Below are 10,928 nucleotides of genomic sequence, written 5' to 3'. Positions count from 1 at the left end.
TGACAAAGAGGTGTGTAGTCAACCAGATACGATCCTCACTCCACGTGCTACTGCCACCTAGGCAGGGGGTGTGAATCGCCTTCGAGTCATGTCATTTTTCCTATGAATTACATACTAGATACGGAAAAGTAATACAGATACATAAATGTTTAAATTCTGAAACAGTTCAACAATAAAATACTATACGTGGATGTTTTAGTGATGTACTTATACATTATAACTTAATTATATTTACATTGTATATGCATGTACCTGTTCTACTGTATATAGTGTAAAAGATTGCAACTCACACGGTTCGTTGCCCCTTTAAAAATAGACCCAATACACAGAAATGGATTTTTTAAAGTGCGGTTGCACAATTTTTAATAACACAAACAAAACAAACACAAAATAAACACCTAGCTCTTTACGAGCACTAACTAAACAAACAGGAACCTAAACTATAACTCAGGACAGCTAAGCTGTTTACCTGGAACACAAAACAAAATCTTCACCACGAAACAAACCACACAGGTTTACACTACCTTTCTTCACCCGACTGCTCGGAAGCAGAGCACCTATCCTGCTTCCTTCTCTCTCAGCAGCCATGGGCAGACTATCTGCCTCTCTTAAATACCCTGCACCTGGTACTAATTTGACAATGGCTACCAGGTGCAGGGGATAATTAATACTACAACAATTAACAAAATCAATTAAACAATAAAGCAATACAATCAAACAAAACAAACCCACACATTTTACTGCGGGGATGACTCCAATCCCATCCCCACTGTGTTACATATCCTCCCCCCCAAGTGTGCAACACTGACTGGCCATTCCAAGGCCACCCCCTCCCCTAAAGCATAACCACCCACCCTCGAGTCCACAAAGTTCCACCTTCTCCCGATCCTTCGGGTGGGCTTGAGGATGGGTGGAGTCCTCCGGCGCTTCAGGGTAGGGACCATGATCCGGCGAGGAGGGACCCAAACGGCTTGCTAGGGGCGACCGACGCGTAGGCCGGTACCCTGGACGGTGCAGCAACAGGCAGAGGTGTGAGCCACGGGACCGGCGCAACGACCTATGAGACTCCAGGGGGAACACAGCGGGAGGAAGGGGGAACGCCAGTGACGTCACACGACCGCGTCGTGACGTCTGAGGTTTCAGGGGGAGCGGAGCAAGGGACCAGGTGAGCAACTGTGCCTGGTGGTGCCCCGACCTGGGCACTAGGTCGAGCACAGGGAGGTCCATGCATTCCGGCATGGTGTCCACGAGCACGGAGCAAGGGACCGTACCCACCAGCGCCGGACTGCTTTGCTGGGGTGGAGGTCGGGGTTGTGGTGGTGCCGGGCACTTTAGCTCCTCTTCCTCATTCAGCTGCAGCGCCTGCTGCAGCTCAGGCAGCTCCTCCCCCTCTGGCTCGGGCGGCGGCAGCTCCTCCCCTCTGGGCTCTGGAAGCGACGGCTCCTCCCCTCTGGGCTCTGGAAGCGGCGGCTCCTCCCCTCTGGGCTCTGGAAGCGGCGGCTCCTCCCCTCTGGGCTCTGGAAGCGGCGGCTCCTCCCCTCTGGGCTCTGGAAGCGGCGGCTCCTCCCCTCTGGGCTCTGGAAGCGGCGGCTCCTCCCCTCTGGGCTCTGGAAGCGGCGGCTCCTCCCTTCTGGGCTCTGGAAGCGGCAGCTCCTCCCCTCTGGACTCTGGAAGCGGCAGCTCCTCCCCACTGGGCTCTGGGGCTGGAGTCTGCGGGGCTCCTCTCGCTTGCTCCCACCTTTGGAACAACAGCTCCAGTTCGGTCGGCTCCCGCACTTGTCTCTTCAGCGGGGCCAACCCCAGCTCTCTCTCCCATCTCTCATTCTGCTCTTTTTGAGCGGCGGTATTTTTATTGATCACCTCGATCAGTTCTTTAAAATCCATTTTCTGGGTCTCTAGGGGCGCCCACACACGCTGCTACCACATGTAAAAGATTGCAACTCACACGGTTCGTTGCCCCTTTAAAAATAGACCCAATACACAGAAATGGATTTTTTAAAGTGCGGTTGCACAATTTTTAATAACACAAACAAAACAAACACAAAATAAACACCTAGCTCTTTACGAGCACTAACTAAACAAACAGGAACCTAAACTATAACTCAGGACAGCTAAGCTGTTTACCTGGAACACAAAACAAAATCTTCACCACGAAACAAACCACACAGGTTTACACTACCTTTCTTCACCCGACTGCTCGGAAGCAGAGCACCTATCCTGCTTCCTTCTCTCTCAGCAGCCATGGGCAGACTATCTGCCTCTCTTAAATACCCTGCACCTGGTACTAATTTGACAATGGCTACCAGGTGCAGGGGATAATTAATACTACAACAATTAACAAAATCAATTAAACAATAAAGCAATACAATCAAACAAAACAAACCCACACATTTTACTGCGGGGATGACTCCAATCCCATCCCCACTGTGTTACAATAGTCTTACAATGTAACCTAACTTAGTGTATCGTTATGCTTTGTAACTTTTTTTGACTTTCTTTTAAGTTGCCCTGGATAAGTGTGTGAAGCAAATAAATAAAACATGTCTTTAGGTGTGTAAAAGGGACACATCAAAGGCATATCTTGAGGCAAGAAGGAGAACTCAAAAGAACTAAAATTGCAGTGATGGAAAATTATTTTTATTTATAGATGGTACCATACTTTTGTAGAGAACAAAGCCACAGAAAAGGAAACTGTAGAAGAGACACTAACTGGACTGGAAAAAAATTAAACAAAACATAAATTGCTTTCTCAACCAAATTGCAAGTGTACATAGCCACTGGATGGAACAATACCACACTTCATAGTTGTACACTTTTTTTTCTTTTATTTTGTGACAAACAACCTATTCAATTTTATAATGATGTAGCGATTTCATTTCTCTTTTAATTCCACTGTTATTTGGTGGATTGTCTGGTTGGTTGACATCTTCAGCTACATTGTCACCCAAAGCCTCCTCTAACTCCAGGTGAAACTCTGATGTCACCAAGCAGATATTGTGTAGGATGCACCATGTTGTAACAGCTGAGCTGATGTGGTGGAGATGATGCATGTGAGATGAGAATTTCTGGTTACACCTCTTTTGTTGTACATTTAAATGCCCATTGTTCCGGAATGCGGTCATGAGGTACTGTGACAGCGGGTATGCAGCATCACCAATGATGTGCAGATCACCAGGTAGAAGAGACTGAGGGGTTTCCAGCAGTACTCTTGCCACCTTTGTCATGCAAAAAACACAAGCATCATGCCAGCTTCCAGGGTGACCATTTATTATTATTATTATTATTATTATTATTATTATTATTATTATTATTATTATTATTATTATTATTATTTATTTCTTAGCAGACGCCCTTATCGAGGGCGACTTACAGTCGTAAACAAAAATACATTTCAAGAATCACAGTACAAGTATTAATGCAATTAAGAGCAAGATCAAATACAATGACTTTGGTTCTAGCAAGTACAAGTGTATGACAAAATACGATTCAATAACGGAGCAGATAACAGTGTCAGTGATAGTTACATCAGGATATAATTAAATACAAAATACTACAGATTAAATAACACTTGTGACAGATTACAGTACTCTAAAGTAATGTAATTTATATGAATGAAAAAGGCATTGTTGTTGCAAAAAGCAGTGAGGTTCACAGAGTAGAACATAAGAACATAAGAAAGTTTACAAACGAGAGGAGGCCATTCAGCCCATATTGCTCGTTTGGTAGAAGTGTTTTCTATTGATATATGAACTCGGATTTTCAACTCAATGGCTATGTGGTATCCATCTACTGCACACAGTGTTTGAGAAACCAGCTCTTAGAAAACCCTGTTCAAGTTCATGGACAGCAAGATCTGTGGGCCAGGAGATATTCCATGAGAGATGGTTCGATATCAGAGAACACACCTGATGAAGATGTGTGCATATTAGTGACTTGCTGGTGTTGAACCTATCTGCCACTCCTCTGTAGGACTCCTGGTTGGCCAATGTCCAAAGGGAGGCAAGCACTATATTGTGGAATGGTCATTTTCCACTTTTTGCTTCAGAGTAGTACGCATAGGCGCTGAGTTTTGAAATTTCCGGGGGGGCTGAGTTAGTCGTCACTCCCACCCCCTCTAAATATAAAACAACAAAAACACCAATTGCAAAATAATCACATATGCAAAATAAATGTACAAACAAATATCAAATCCCCAAGTAAAACCAAACAACGTGACCAATTCCTGCGTCTCCAGTACATGCAGGCCGTGGTGGGTTTGCACTTTGTTATGTTACAGTGCAGAAGGCACATTCAATAATTAATAACGCTAACCGAAACACAGGGTTTATAAAATGAGAAAATAAGAAATGACATTCCAAAAATAAAATGTTGCTTTAAATAGAGGGGAAGGTCAGTAATCATTGATAAATAACCAAATAAATACAGTAAAGAAATAGAAAATGACTGGTAATCATAAATAAGCAAATAAACAGTAAGTAAAACAACAGCAATAGGTAATAAACAGTATCAGCGCTCAGCATCAGTGTTCACATAGACCATAGAGCTCCCCACAGCTTGACACAATACCTATAAACAATTATTATTTAAACCAGTAGAAAACAATATCAGCAATTCTTTAAAAGGGAAACAAAAACATACCTCAGGTAAGCTGTTAATATGCACACAAGTTGGAGAAGTCTCGCACAGCTCACCTGACAATTTGTAGAACATGAATGTCTACAAACAGCAGCGCTCGAGTCCTGGCAGAACGCTCCGGTGTGACGCTGATTTTGGTACCCCATGGAATTCAGTATCCCTGTAATTTCATGCCTGCGCAGATGCGTTTTTTCTCTTTTTTTCGAAGAAGGCTGAATTGGAAAGTCAAATATACCTGTGTATATGCGCCACACTATTTTCTCCCAATAAAACCGTGATAAGGCACAAAATCATCACATTATATTTATTTTGAGCAATTCTATATATTGTTTTTGACATGTGAAATTCTGTATCTAAAATGTAAACTAATCAATGAGGTATCGCTGCCCAGAAAGACTTCGATAATATTTAATAAGCAATGAACAGAAGTCAGACCAAGTAAAACAAACACAAATACTGGGCAGCGTGTCTTTTTTAAATTTATTTTACTCTTCTGTTTGGTTAAAGCTCTCTCTATCCCTCAGTGTAGACTGAAAATAAATCTTTGGCTGCATTCACATTACTCCTAAAAAGTCTGCGTTGCAGTCGGGAGTCATGTGTTTTTTGTACAGACTGTCCTGTGAGGTGTGTGTTCAATTGTATTAAACACGGGTCCCCCAATATTCTACATGGGTGGGGGTACATAAGAACATAAGAAAGTTTACAAACGAGATGAGGCCATTCAGCCCATCTTGCTCGTTTGGTTGTTAGTAGCTTATTGATCCCAGAATCTCATCAAGCAGCTTCTTGAAGGATCCCAGGGTGTCAGCTTCAACAACACTACTGGGGAGCTGGTTCCAGACCCTCACAATTCTCTGTGTAAAAAAGTGCCTCCTATTTTCTGTTCTGAATGCCCCTTTATCTAATCTCCATTTATGACCCCTGGTCCTTTTTTCTTTTTTCAAGTCAAAGAAGTCCCCCGGGTTGACATTGTCTATACCTTTTAGGATTTTGAATGTTTGAATCAGATCGCCGCGTAGTCTTCTTTGTTCAAGACTGAATAGATTCAATTCTTTTAGCCTGTCTGCATACGACATGCCTTTTAAACCCGGGATAATTCTGGTTGCTCTTCTTTGCACTCTTTCTAGAGCAGCAATATCCTTTTTGTAACGAGGTGACCAGAACTGAACACAATATTCTAGGTGAGGTCTTACTAATGCATTGTAGAGTTTTAACATTACTTCCCTTGATTTAAATTCAACACTTCTCACAATATATCCAAGCATCTTGTTAGCCTTTTTATAGCTTCCCCACATTGTCTAGATGAAGACATTTCTGAGTCAACATAAACTCCTAGGTCTTTTTCATAGTTCCCTTCTTCAATTTCACTATCTCCCATATGATATTTATAATGCACATTTTTATTGCCCGCATGCAATACTTTACACTTTTCTCTATTAAATTTCATTTGCCATGTGTCTGCCCAATTTTGAATGCGGTCTAGATCATTTTGAATGACCTTTGCTGCTTCAACAGTGTCTGCCACTCCTCCTATTTTTGTGTCGTCTGCAAATTTAACGAGTTTGCTTATTATATCAGAGTCTAAATCATTAATGTAGATTAGGAATAGCAGAGGACCTAATACTGATCCCTGTGGTACACCACTGGTTACCTCACTCCATTTCAAGGTTTCTCCTCTAATCAGTACTTTCTGTTTTCTACATGTTAACCACTCCCTAATCCATGTGCATGCATTTCCTTGAATCCCTACTGCGTTCAGTTTAAGAATTAATCTTTTATGCGGGACTTTGTCAAAAGCTTTCTGGAAATCTAAATAGACCATGTCGTATGCTTTGCAGTTGTCCATTTTCAATGTTGCATCCTCAAAAAAGTCAAGTAGGTTAGTTAGACATGATCTCCCTTTCCTAAAACCATGCTGGCTGTCTCCCAGGATATTGTTACCATATAGGTAATTTTCCATTTTGGATCTTATTATAGTTTCCATAAGTTTACATATAATAGAAGTCAGGCTTATTGGTCTGTAGTTACCTGGTTCAGTTTTGTCTCCCTTTTTGTGGATCGGTATTACGTTTGCTATTTTCCAGTCTGTCGGTACAACCCCTGTGTCAAGAGACTGTTGCATGATCTTGGTTAGCGGCTTGTAAATAACTTCTTTCATTTCTTTGAGTACTATTGGGAGGATCTCATCCGGCCCAGGGGATTTGTTTATTTTAAGAGCTCCTAGTCCCTTTAACACTTCTGCCTCTGTTATGCTAAAGTTATTTAAAACTGGATAGGGACAGGTCGACATGTGGGGCATGTTGTCCGTGTCCTCCTTTGTAAAAACCTGTGAAAAGTAATCATTTAATATATTTGCTATTTTTTTTTCTTCATCTATGATTTTGCCATTTGTGTCTCTTAGACATTTAACCTCCTCTTTGAATGTTCTCTTGCTGTTATAATATTGGAAAAACATTTTGGAATTGGTTTTAGCCCCCTTAGCAATATTGATTTCTATCTCTCTCTTGGCCTTTCTAACTTCCTTTTTGACTTGTGTTTGCAGTTCCAAGTACTCTTTCTGTGTGCTTTGTTTTTGGTCCCTTTTAAACGCTCTGTAAAGTGCCTTTTTTCGCTGAATATTTTTTTTAATTGATCTATTAAACCATTTTGGCCATTTTGTTTTAGATTTAGATTTGTCTACTTTTGGGATGTAATTGTTTTGTGCCTCTAGTACTACTTTTTTAAAAAACAGCCACCCTTTTTCTGTGGATGTTTTCTCTATTTTACTCCAATCTACTTCTGTTAGTCTCTGTTTCATACCTTCATAGTTTGCTTTTCTAAAATTGTAAACCTTAGCTTTAGTCATTACTTTTGGGGTTTTAAAAAATATTTCAAATGAGACCATGTTGTGGTCTGAGTTTGCCAATGGCTCTCTGACCTCTGTTTTAGTTATTCTGTCTTCATTATTTGAAAAGACTAAATCAAGGCATGCCTCCCCTCTAGTCGGTGCCTTGACAAATTGCGTTAGGAAGCAGTCATTTGTCATTTCCACCATTTCAATTTCGTCCGTTGTGCCCCCCATTGGGTTTTCCCATTTTATATGGGGGAAGTTGAAATCCCCCATTAGTATGGCTTCTCCTTTTCTACACGCATTTCGAATGTCATTGTACAACAGATTATTTTGCTCAGCGTCTGAATTTGGCAGTCTGCCCTTTGAATTTGTGTCCATTATTCTGACCCATATTGATTCTGCATTGTTGTCTTTGTCCTGATTTAACACCTGGGCTTCAAGGCTATTTCTTATGTATAGCGCTACCCCTCCGCCTCTTCTGTCCTGCCTGTCTTTCCTATACAGTGTGTACCCACTAATATTATATTCGTCTCCATCACTCTCAGACAACCAGGTTTCTGTAACACCTATCACATCGTAGTTACTTGTTAGTGCAGTAGCTTCAAGTTCTAACATTTTGTTTCTGAGACTTCTAGCATTAAGATAAATACATTTAATAGTGGTCTTACCTGAGTTGTTGCCCTTGTTTTGATGTAGTCTCCCTTCTGTTTTTTTGTTTTCTCCCCCCTTCCTTTCTAGTTTAAATGCTTCTGTACCGCCTGAAGGATCCTTTCTCCGAGTAGATTGGTTCCCTTTCTGTTTAAGTGCAGTCCGTCCCCAAACAGAGGAGTTCTACAGGTGCTTTCTGAAGAGGTGAGTCTTGAGGAGGCGCCTGAATGTGGTCAGGGACTGGGCAGTCCTGACATCTGTAGGAAGGTCATTCCACCACTGCGGAGCAAGAGTGGAGAAGGAGCGGGCCCTGGAGGCAGGGGAGCGTAGCGGAGGTAGAGCCAGTCTTTCAGTGCAGGCGGAGCGGAGGTCGAGTGGGGGTGTATGGAGAGATGAGGGTCTGGAGGTAGCTGGGTGCAGTCTGGTCAAGGCATCTGTAGGCTAGTACAAGAGTCTTGAACTGGATGCGAGCGGTGATCGGGAGCCAGTGGAGCGAGCGGAGTAGTGGAGTAGCGTGGGCGAAGCGAGGCAGAGAGAACACCAGGCGGGCAGCAGAGTTCTGGAGTTCTGTATCAGAAGGTTCCACAGCTGTGGAATATGGAATCTGGCCCCGTTACCAGAACTGGAATGTTCTGGAGGGTAGTAGAACACTCTAAGGTCACTTTGTTATGTAATCTTTTGCACACAGAGCCCCACAATAGAATTCCACGGAGGTTACTTTGTATTATAATCCATCCCTGGTGGGTGCCAATCTTTTCATAAATGCTTCATGTTATTTATTATAGATTAAAGGGTAGTGCAACTAATAATTATTTTTTTACAGTTAATTGACTGAATTGCATTTGTTTGGTATTGTTTATATGTTGTTTGTCGGGTCACACGGAATATGAACTGTCCATATGCATTTTTGAAATATTGTAAATGAAATAGCTCGTGGTGTGATGTGCAACGTCACCAGGCGGTTTATTAAGTATTGTAGAATCGCTCACTAGCAGCAAGGGTTATCTCTGTATGGATTTCTCTTCTGATTATACATTACCCGTTGCAGTTATATTGGGTTCTGCTTGCATAGACATGCCAGCGCGCTCGCACAGGTCTTCACCCCGGTCTACACGCCTGACTTTACTGGGACAACAAGACAGCGCCGGCGCCACAGTTCTTAAGAGCTATGAACTACCAGAATTCTGCGATCGCTCAAATCGCCAGTTTATAAACGCAACGTAACCGGGAGCAGTCAATGTGTTCAGTCTTTGGTCTTAAAGTAAAGACCTCTTTTCATTCAGGGTTATATATAGAAGAGTTTTTCTGAAAGCTGAAAGCGTCACTAGACGTTACACCAGCGTATTTAAATATAGGCAGCTTTAATCAACACATACCACATTGCCACATATACCCCCCCTTGTGCGCAGCACACATGGCCTCAACGGCCACCTCCCCCCTTAAAAACCCAGCAGTCCAGGACAAGGTCTCGGGCTGGGAAGGGAGGCTTCAGTGGGCCCATGGCTGGCCATGCTGTCAGCACCCCTGCCGGTAGTGGCACGGCTGACAGCATGCTGGTCCACTCCTGCAGCGAAATTGCTGCGGGGGATGCTGGTCTCCTGACCTCTCCCCCTTTCTTCGTAGCCGGTAGCTCCCTCCTGTGGGGCTCCGGCCACAGTACTTCCGGCAGCAAAGAAGCTGCAGTGGGAGCAGGTCTCCGGACCTCCCCCACCTTCTTCGTGGCCGGCAGCTCCCCTTGGTGGGGTTCCGGCCACAGTACTTCCTGCTGCGATGCGGAGCAACTGGCAGCCCCAGGCGATGCGGAGCGGCTGGCAACCCCAGGCGATGCGGAGCGGCTGGCAACCCCAGGCGATGCGGAGCAGCTGGCAACCCCAGGCGATGCGGAGCGAAAGGCAGCCCCAGGCGATGTGGAGCGACAGGCAGCCCAAGGTGATGTGGAGCGACAGGCAGCCCCAGGCGATACCAGACAGGCATCCTTGGGCGAAGCGTGGCAGGCATCCTTGGGCGAAGTGAGGCAGGCATCCTTGGGCGAAGCGAGGCAGGCATCCTTGGGCAAAGCGAGGCAGGGAGTCAGGACAAGCTGGGGTGCGGGTGTTGGCCCTCTTCTCGACCTCTGCGGTCGGGCGGTTCTTCCCCGTGCTTCCCTCAGCAGCCTATGCAAGGGCTGCTGAGGACCGCCAGCATCTAGTCCTGGTCCTTCTGGTGAAGGGAGAGGCAGTTCCTGCTCCTCTCCCCCTGATGGTGGTGGAGGCAGGGGCAGCTCCCGCTCCTCTCCTCGTGATGGTGGGGAAAGTGATACCAGCAGGCATTCATCCTCTGCTGGTGGGGGAAGTGATACCAGCAGGTATTCATCCTCTGCTGGTGGAAAGGGACCCAGCAGGTATTCACCCTCTGCTGGTGGACAGGAACCCAGCAGGCATTCACCCTCTGCTGGTGGACATGGCGGAGGCAGAGGCAGCTCCGGCTGCTCTGCTCCTGCCAGTGGAGGTGGCGGAGGCAGAGGCCGCTCCTGCTGCTCTGCTCCTGCCGGTGAAGGTGGCGGAGGTAGAGGCAGCTCCTGCTGCTCTGCTCCTGCCGGTGAAGGTGGGAGCAGCGTGTAGTCTCCTGGCGACGAAGGTGGGAGCAGCGTGTAGTCTCCTGGCGATGGAGGTGGGAGCAGCGTGTAGTCTCCTGGCGACGGAGATGGGAGCAGCGTGTAGTCTCCCCCTTTTGCAGGGGACTGGTGCTGCTCTGCCTCTCTTGCAGGGGACTGGTGCGGCTCTGCCTCACTTGCAGGGGACTGGTGCAGCTCTGCCTTTCTTGCAGGGGACTGGTG

Source organism: Acipenser ruthenus, chromosome 54 (genome assembly GCF_902713425.1).
Source record: "Acipenser ruthenus chromosome 54, fAciRut3.2 maternal haplotype, whole genome shotgun sequence".
NCBI classification, from domain to species: domain Eukaryota; kingdom Metazoa; phylum Chordata; class Actinopteri; order Acipenseriformes; family Acipenseridae; genus Acipenser; species Acipenser ruthenus.
The sequence above is the reverse complement of the archived record's forward strand: the minus strand, read 5'-3'. Positions refer to the sequence as shown.